This window comes from Arachis ipaensis, chromosome B1, assembly GCF_059453495.1.
Source record: "Arachis ipaensis isolate K30076 ecotype BB chromosome B1, ASM5945349v1, whole genome shotgun sequence".
Classification (NCBI taxonomy): domain Eukaryota; kingdom Viridiplantae; phylum Streptophyta; class Magnoliopsida; order Fabales; family Fabaceae; genus Arachis; species Arachis ipaensis.
The window spans coordinates 93813755-93823969 of NC_142436.1; the positions used below are offsets into that span (position 1 = coordinate 93813755).

The following is a 10215-nucleotide window of genomic DNA, read 5'->3' on the forward strand; positions in this document are numbered from 1 at the left end:
CAATCATATAATATTGCCAAGCAAAATTCAATGAATGAATTGGTTGAGGAAGGGATAAAAGTTATTTTGATTCGGAGATCTCAATATCTCCTAACACCCAATGAACTCCCCATTTCTGATTTACCACTTTCTCTTTACATTCTGCAATTAAATTCATGCAATCACCCCCATCCCTTTTAATTTCAGCAATTTAGCTTCTCGCTCTTTAATTCATGCAATTTTACATTCCGCAATTCTCATCTAAATCTTGATTCTGCTCAACTAGAACATACTTCTAATCCGAATTGCTCACTCAACCAATCCTTGTGGGATTCGACCTCACTCTATTGTGAGTTTTTACTTGACGATAACCGGTGCACTTGCCGGAAGGAATTTTGCCGATCGTGCAATTTCCTAAATCGTAGCATATCAAGTTTATGCACATCAAGTTTATGGCGCCGTTGCCGGGGATTGGTTTTCGATTGACAATTCTCAAATTGGAAGTTAACTAGATTGAGCATTTTTTTTTGTTTTGATAATTTAGTTCAAGTTACTTGTTGAATTTTAACTTCTGCACTCTGTTACTTGTTTTCTTTCTTTATGCCTTTAAATTCAAGCAACTAACTCACTGACTCACTAACTATTTGAATTAATTCCTCAACTGCTCTAACCATACTCTTCCATTAACCAAGAGTATTTCACTTGTTGGGTGCCTGTGCTGTGTTCTTGTATGACAGGTAGGAGAGGAGAGACATCAACTCCTCCATATACCGAACCAGAGAGGACCCTTCATAGACTTAGAAGGGAAGCAAGAGGGAAGAGAGTACTGAGAGAAGAGGAATCTGAAGGAGAATCTGAGGACAATTTTGAGGAAGCTCTAGATATCAACATGGATAGAGAAGTTCACAACCATGAGAGGGCTGATGGAAACAATGCCATTCTTGAGAGGAGGGTTCTTGGTTCATACATAAACCCAACCTCTGGGAATTGTGGTAGCAGCTTTCAGAAACCACCCATTCAGGCCAACAATTTTGAACTCAAACCACAGCTAATATCACTTGTGGAGGATCATTGTTCATTTGGTGGGAGTGCTAATGAAGATCCAAACCAACATCTCACAAAATTCCTGAGAATTTGCGACACAGTGAAGTCCAATGGAGTCCAGGAAGATACCTATAAACTGCTCTTGTTCCCATTTTCACTTAGGGACAAGGCAGCTAAGTGGCTGGAATCATTCCCAAGGGGGAGCCTAACAACCTGGGATGAGGTGGAAAGCAAGTTTCTGGCACGTTTCTACCCCCCACAAAAGGTCAACAGGCTTCGATCTGAGGTTCAGACTTTTAGACAACAAGATGGTGAAACTCTCTACGAGGCATGGGAGAGATTCAAGGATTTGACAAGGAAATGCCCACCAGACATGTTCCATGACTGGGTGATGGACTTTCTTATGAATCAAGGAAAGCTGTAGACCATTCATCAGGAGGTTCATTGAACAGGAAAAAGACTGTGGAAGAAGCCATTGAAGTGATTGAGACAGTGGCTGAGAATGAGTACTATTATGCTTCAGAGAGACACAACACTAAGGGAGTCATGGAGCTGAACCATGTTGATACAATTTTAGCCCAAAACAAGGTGTTTGCCAAGCAACTAGCAGAGCTCACAAGGAAATTAGAAACAAAGCAAGTGGCTGCAATACACACACAAGATCAAGAGAAAGTAAGCACTGAAGGAGGTGATTGGGAAGAGGCCAATTATGTAGGAAATCAACAAAGGCAACCATATGATCCACATTCCAACACTTACAACCCAGGCTGGAAAAACCACCCAAACTTTGGGTGGGGAAACCAGCAAAACCAACATAACAAGTCCATATACCAAAACTCCAACCAAAGATCATACCAAGCCACACAAAACACTTACTCCCAACCATCATATCATGGCCAAAATAATCAACCTACCCAACCTAATCCGAACCAACAATTTCAAGATCAATTAAACAGGATAGAAGGAATGCTTGCAACCATGAGTCAAGACATAACCGAATTGAAAGCCTTTAAGGAAGAAGTAAATTCTAACCTGCAAAACCAAGGAGTTGCCATCCAGAAGCTAGAAAATCAAATTGTGTATTTGTCTAAGCAAACCCCTGGGCCAAGCGTTTCTCATGCTGCCAAGGCTATTGCAAGGGAAGAATGTAAGGCCATAACCCTCAGAAGTGGAAAGAATCTAAAGGAGATCTCAAAGGAAACCACAGAGGATGAAGCAAAGGAAATTGTGAGAGACAAGGAACAAGGACAATCTTTTACACCGTCTGCAACAAAAGAAAAAGAAAAAGAGGTCCTGAAGCCTTATACACCTAAAGCACCATATCCTCAACGTTTGATGAAAAGTGAAAAGGATGGCCAATTCTCCAGATTCTTGGAGATTTTCAAGAAGCTTCAAATCAACATTCTGTTTGCTGAGGCAATAGAGCAAATGCCACTCTATGCAAAATTCTTAAAGGAATTAATGACCAAGAAGAGAAGCTGGAGAAATGAGGAAACTGTGTTGTTAACTGAAGAATGCAGTGCCATCATTCAGCACAAATTGCCTCAGAAATTGAAGGATCCAGGCAGTTTCCAAATCCCCTGCATCATAGGAGAAGTCATGGTGGAGAAGGCCTTGTGTGACTTAGGGGCCAGTATCAATTTGATGTTTCTAACAATGATGAGAAGAATGAAGATTGAGGAAACCAAACTAACAAGAATGGCCCTCCAATTGGCAGATCGAACTTTTAAATTCCCTCATGGGATAGTTGAGGATTTGTTGGTGAAAGTGGGAGATTTCATATTTCCTGCCGATTTTGTGGTGTTAGATATGGAGGAAGAAGCCAAAGCTTCGATAATCCTGGGAAGACCCTTGATGCCAAGGCATCTTAGGCTAGTTTCACTAGCATTTTTTTTTATAGTTTTAGTTGTTTTATGCATTTTCTTGAGCTTAAAGTAACCAAGAATGGTTAAAAGAAGAACAAAGCAATGAACCGAAAGTCAATCATTGATTTACATGTGCAAGTACTATTCATCATTCACATGGACCGAAAAATGATAGCAAACTTGTTTGTTTGTGCAGGTACAAAAGAAAAGACAAAAATGGAGGAAAAAGACAAAGGGAGGTACGGTGCTTGGTCAAAAAGAAAGTTCACAAGTCTTTGAAGCTAACACATGGGAAAAGGAAGTTCTGCAAGAAAAGATTGCTACATGTACAACCTAATGCACCCAGAATACTTCCAAGAAAATGAAAAGCAATTCGTCCTTCTCCCTAATTCATATATTTACCATCAAGCCACCCTTCACAAACCACCCTAGCCGTCCATTTTTCACTTACGGGCCCTATAAAGAACCACTTGGGGAACGAGTTCAACACCACCAAATCTCCTTCATGCACATTTTCTTCATCATAGCATAAACTATCTCTTGCCGAAAACAACCTCCCCACATTTCCAACAACACTTCTTGCTTCACCTTGTCAACTTTAGCTTGTCACTTACCCCAAAACTAAAGAACCAATGGCAGCTTCATCTAGCCACAAAAGAAGAAAAGACAAGCAACCAATGGAGGAGAACAGGGAATTCGATGCAAGGAGATACAAATCAGTTTTCCATGAGATTCAAGCCGAATGGATGAGACCTAAAAGGGTACTAGCTGAGGTTCCCTTTGACCTTGAAAAGGATGAGTTCCCAGGTGTTTGGGAGAAGATCAAAAAGAGGAAGTGGGAGCTCCTGACTAAGCCAATCACTAAAATCAACATCAACTTGGTGAAGGAGTTCTATGCAAATGCAGTGAGGGAAGACTCAACCAAGAAACCCACATACAAAAGCTATGTGAGAGGGGTGGAAGTTGACTTCAGCCCCAAGGCAATCATGAAAACTCTTGGCCTGAAAAACATACATTTCAGCCAAGCAAGTTATGAGGAAAGGATGATAGGAGAACCTGACTACACGACTATTGCTGAAGATCTTTGAGCCATCAGAGCTGAATGGGTGAGAAAAACAAGAGGGGCTCCAAGAGTCTTGAGAAGGGGAGACCTAACACCTGAAGCTAAAGGGTGGTATGCAATAGTTAGGAGATCCATCCTACCCACTGCAAACTCTTCAGAAATAGTCCCTAAAAGAGCCATCTTGCTTCATTGCATTATGGTGGGAGGGGAGATCAAAGTTCATAAACTCATTGCTGAACAGATACAAGAGTTTAGTGAGAAAAGTGACCCTGAATCCTGGCTCCACTTCCCTAGCACCATCATTAGACTATGCATCGATGCCCAAGTACCACTTGAAGATGAAAGACCTAATTGGCTATATCCTGGATTGGCCATAACTGCGTACAGAATGACTCTTGGCCCAACAGCTCCAAGACATACAAGAAGAAGAACTGAAGAAGGGCAACAAGCGGAAGCAGAGCAAGAAGCAGAACAAGAAGGACAGGAAGGAGAAGACAGAGAAGAAGAGCAAGAAGAGCAAGCAATCCCAGAAAGAAGACAACGAATTCCCAGAGACCCCATGGATATGAGCAGAATGCAGGAAATCATGGAAGGAATGTCTCAACAATACATGAGGTCTCAGGAGAGACAAGAGGACTTTCACCTAAAAATGATGGATATGCAAAGGAACTTTGAATCAAGATTCTTAGATCTGCAAAGGGAACAGAATTTACACTTACAGGAATCCTTCAGCCACATATGCCAACACCAAGATGCCAATGTCTTGGCAATCAAGGAAGCCACCACTTTACAGAATGCAAGATACTCAGTCCAAGCTGATTACAACATCAGTTCGCAAATCAAGCTTAACTACATAGGGGAACATCTACACAAGATGGACCCAGCATTCCCAGCTTTTGATGAGTATTTCAAAGGGAGGAAAGAAGGAGAAATAAACAAGGCAATGATCCTTGAAAAAGGCTGGATTCTGGAAAAAGCTCATAAGAAAAGACAAAGGAAGCACAAGTGGTCAAAAAGAGGCAGGAAGCAAGAAGAAGCAGGATCCCAAGAATTAAGAAGAACCAAGCAATAAATAAGAGGTGGTCTCGTTCCTTAATAATCAAATGATAATTGGTGAATTGTCTTTATGAGCTTTCTTTCATCATAAGTCATTTAAGTTTTATGTGGAGTTTTTTTTTTTTTTTAGTATGAGTGTCTGTTATTGCTTTGAATAAAGTGAATGCCTAGATGTTTGGATATAACTTCACCTTCTTAAACAAGTGCTTGCCATGCTTGTTCTGTTTCCAAAAATAAAAGAAAAGTTTGAACAAAAGTAACTTGGCTAAATTAGTGACAAATCAAGTAGAATTAAGTGGTGGTATGCATGCTTGATTGTTCAGTCAGATCACTGGAAATAGAGTGTAGAATTATCATTTTTTATGTAGAAATTGAAAACTGTCTATGGATCTTGATGAATAAATGTCTTTGGCCATGAAAAAGAAAGAAAAAGAAGAAGAAAAAGCCACTGAAAAAGGGCAACCAAAAAGAAAAAAAAATTGAGAAAATAAGCTAGGCACCAATGGTTTGAACTTCTGAGACAAATGCCTGTGGTGTTCATGTATTAAGGATATGCTTGGATGAATAGGTTCTGAGGAGTGTTTCAACACTTGGTAACTTGGGTTAACTAACCCGGGATTATCAACCAAAAGTCCATTATCAAGAGCAACCTAAATACAAAACATTTAGTCACACAAAGAGGTGCTGGGCACCAATGTCTCAAGAAGAAATGTGAACTAAAATGCCTGAAGTGGATATGTGTAGTGCACTGATAAGAAAAAGAAAATGCCAAAGGCTTGTGCAACACATGACACCAAGCAAACAAGGAGCAAAGGAGCTCTAAGAAAAAGAAAAGAAAAACAAAGAAGAGAAAAGTGCCAAGGACATAAGAATAACAAGAGGCCATAGCAGTGTTTGATGGATGCAATGAAAAAGTGATAATCTTACCTGATAAGTATGAAAAAGTGATGCTGCAACTTTCTGCATAAAACCCTTCTGATGAACTTCAAATGCTTGCTAATATAGCCAATGTAATTGCTTTCTGTTTCATACTTTCTTCTCAAATAACTCAGGACTTGCTTAGGGACAAGCAAGTATTAAGTTTGGTGTTGTGATGCCAAGGCATCTTAGGCTAGTTTCACTAGCATTTTTTTTGATATTTTTAGTTGTTTTATGCATTTTCTTGAGCTTAAAGTAACCAAGAATGGTTAAAAGAAGAACAAAGCAATGAACCATCCAAACAGTATGATTTTGATGCAAATTCCATGAGTTTTTAGTTATATTACTTGAATGCTATGAATGGAAGATTTCTCATGAATTTTTGCAAGACTTTGATGCAATTGTTTGGATGATTTCAGGGAAGAAGAGGCTAGGCAAGGAAGCAACAAAGTCAATAAAGGAAGCTTGAATATCACATGTGGAGTTTAAGTTCCAGTTTAAGCCTAAACTGGAGCTTAAACGCCAGGCTAAGAAATGCTGAAACTGAAGTTTAACCTCCAGTTTAACCTTAAACTGGAGGTTAAACGCCAGAATGAAAGTCTCACCAAAGAAGCATTTCCACGTTTAACCTCCAGTTTAACCTTAAACTGGAGGTTAAACGCCAGAATGAGAATGCCAATCAGGAAGCATTTCCACGTTTAACCTCCAGTTTAACCTTAAACTGGAGGTTAAACGCCAGAAATGGGAAGTGCACCAGGGAGCCATTTCCACGTTTAAGCTCCAGTTTAACCTTAAACTGGAGCTTAAACGTGTTCGACCAAGTTTTCTCCTCCAGGGTTGCTTTCTCCATTTCCACGTTTAAGCTCCAGTTTAACCTTAAACTGGAGCTTAAACGTGTTCGACACCTCCAGGGCTACATTTCTCAGCTTCCACGTTTAAGCTCCAGTTTAACCTTAAACTGGAGCTTAAACGTGTTCGACCTCCAGGATGCCTTCTTCCATTTCCACGTTTAAGCTCCAGTTTAACCTTAAACTGGAGCTTAAACGTGTTCGACCTCCAGGGCTACCTTTTCTATCTCCACGTTTAAGCTTCAGTTTAACCTTAAACTGAAGCTTAAACGTGTTCGACTAAGTTACCCTCCAGGGCTGCCTTCTTCCATTTCCACGTTTAAGCTTCAGTTTAACCTTAAACTGAAGCTTAAACGTGCTTCCACAAAAGGCATCACTGGAAGTGTCTGGCGTTTAAGCTACAGTTTAAGCTTAAACTGCAACTTAAACGCCACTCTTGGAAAAGGTTTCTGGGCCAACAATATTGCGGTTTAAGTTAGTATTTGAGCACAAACATTAACTTAAACTTACTCTGGTATGAAACCCAATTGAATATCATGGTTTATGGGATTGGGCCTGAAGGATTGATGAGTCTGAAATTTCAATTTATTGAGTCATGTGTCATTATTTGATTATCACTAAGTTGGCTCAATGAATGTTACAGAATTTGGATCAACAGCCTCATCAAGATTATGGATCATAAACCCAAGGCAAAAGGAAAGCAGGGAGAGGCCTCAAAGCCCAAGAAACACAACAGAAGCTCAATATAGAAAGTGTATAAATAGGATAGAATTGAAGTTAGGAAGGACTTTTACTTTTTCATTTAGCTAGTTTTCATATCTTTGTAATTGAATTCAGAGCTATGACTCACTAAACCCTCTTTCATTGGGTTAGGGAGCTCTATTGTAATTCAATGAATCAATAATAGTTTATCTTCTTCTTCAATCTTTTCTCTTGAATTTTGTTAGAAAGCTTCTCGATCTAATTCCATTGGGTAGTTGTCTTGGGAAAGAAACTACCCATAATTGGAATCCTTCGGAACCTTGGGAAAGGAATGGAGGATTCATGCTAGAGAAGCTTTCTCACAGTGAATTGGATTGGGGTTTGGATGGATATTGTGACATGTAATCCTACCAAATTGTGGTTCATGAAACTGTGTGGTATAATCAGTGATCGAGCATCATCTCTTCTTATGAACATTTAAACCAAGGGATTGGGAATTTGTTTGTATTTAGAGAGAATTGGTGAGCCAAGGGATTGGGATCCAATCATATAAGATTGCCAAGCAAAATTCAATGAACGCATTGGTTGAGGAAGAGATAAACATGTTTTGATTCGGAGATCTCAATATCTCCTATAACCCAATGAATTCCCCATTTCTGATTTCCACTTTCTCTTTACATTCTGCAACTAAATTCATGCAATCACCCCCATTCCCTTTTAATTTCAGCAATTTAGCTTATGCTCTTTAATTCATGCAATTTAAGATTCCGCCATTTCAATTTCTTGTCATTTACTTTTCCCGCCAATTTTACATTCCGCAATTCTCATCTAAATCTTGATTCCGCTCAACTAGAACACACTTCTAATCTGAATTGCTCACTCAACCAATCCTTGTGGGATTCGACCTCACTCTATTGTGAGTTTTTACTTGACGATAACCGGTGCACTTGCCGGAAGGAATTTTGCCGATCGTGCAATTTCCTAAATCGTAGCATAACAAGTTTATGCGCATCAACCCTTCCTGGCTACTGCTGGAGCCATCATAGATGTCCAAAAGGGTGAACTCACTCTTAGACTGCATGATGAGCAATTGGTGTTTAACGTATTCAAGGCAATGAGCTATCCATCAGAATCACTAAAGGAATGCATGAGGGTGGATGTAGTGGACATTGCAGTGCAAGAAGCCTTTGAGGAAACAACAAAGGAAGTGGCAGAGGAGGAGTTCACCAAGGATATTGAAGTTAGTGACATCAACGCTGCTGAAACAACCATGCCAAGCATGCCAGAGAGAGTGAAAGAAGAGAAGGAAGCACCAAAACCTGAGCTCAAAACATTGCCCCCTAATCTCAAGTATGCATACTTGGGTAGTGATGAGAGCCATCCTGTTATCATTAGCTCTGCCCTGAACCAAGAACAAGAAGAAGAATTAATCAAGGTGCTACAAACTCATCAAGATGCCATTGGATGGACCCTAGCTGATTTGAAGGGGATAAGTTCATCCATATGCATGCATAAAATCTTGTTAGAAGAGGATGCTAGACCCTGCATTCAAGCTCAGAGAAGATTGAATCCCGTCATGAAAGAAGTGGTACAAAAGGAGGTCATGAAGTTATGGCAGGCAGGGGTAATCTACCCCATTTCTGATAGCCCATGGGTTAGTCCCATCCATGTAGTTCCCAAGAAAGGTGGCATAACTGTGGTGCCAAATGAGAGGAATGAACTCATACCCACAAGAACTGTCACTGGGTGGAGGATGTGCATAGACTACAGGAAGCTCAATGAAGCCACCAGAAAAGATCATTTTCCACTCCCATTCATGGATCAGATGCTTGAAAGGCTTGCAGGACATGCTTACTATTGCTTTCTGGATGGATACTCAGGCTATAATCAGATAGTAGTTGATCCTAGAGATCAAGAGAAAACATCATTTGTTTGTCCATATGGAGTTTTTGCTTATAGACGCATGCCCTTTGGATTGTGCAATGCACCTACCACTTTCCAAAGATGCATGCTGTCCATCTTTTCGGACATGATTGAAAAATTTATTGAGGTTTTCATGGATGATTTTTCTGTGTTTGGAGATTCTTTTCCTAGCTGCCTACACCACCTTGCCTTGGTGCTTAAGAGATGCCAAGAGACCAACCTAGTATTAAACTGGGAAAAGTGTCATTTCATGGTCACAGAAGGAATAGTCCTTGGCCACAAAATCTCTAATAGAGGCATTGAGGTGGACAGAGCTAAGGTGGAACTCATTGAAAAACTACCTCCACCGAGTAATGTCAAGGCAATTAGGAGTTTTTTGGGACACGCTGGCTTTTACAGAAGGTTTATTAGAGACTTTTCTAAAATAGCCAAACCTTTGAGTAACTTGCTTGTCTCTGATACACCCTTTGTATTTGATAAAAATTGCATGCTAGCCTATGAACTTTTGAAGAAAAAACTTTCCTCTGCACCTATCATTGCGCCACCTGATTGGAACTTACCTTTTGAACTGATGTGTGATGCATCAAACCTTGCTATTGGGGCAGTGTTAGGACAAAGGAAAGACAATTTGGTACATGTGATTTATTATGCCAGTAAAGTCTTGAATGATAACCAAAGGAATTACACAACCACTGAAAAAGAACTCTTGGCAATAGTATTTGCATTTGACAAATTTAGATCCTATCTCATTGGATCTAAAGTCATTGTCTTCACTGATCATTCAGCTTTAAAATACTTACTTGCTAAACAAGAATCC

General features: G+C 40.0%; 1 non-coding gene across 1 annotated transcript; it reads right to left on the bottom strand.

The window, feature by feature from the left end:
- Nucleotides 1-1294: 1294 nt before the first annotated feature.
- Nucleotides 1295-1398, bottom strand: LOC148577505 (small nucleolar RNA R71). The gene has a single exon (XR_015903109.1). It is a non-coding gene; the product is annotated as a small nucleolar RNA R71 (small nucleolar RNA).
- Nucleotides 1399-10215: the final 8817 nt, after the last annotated feature.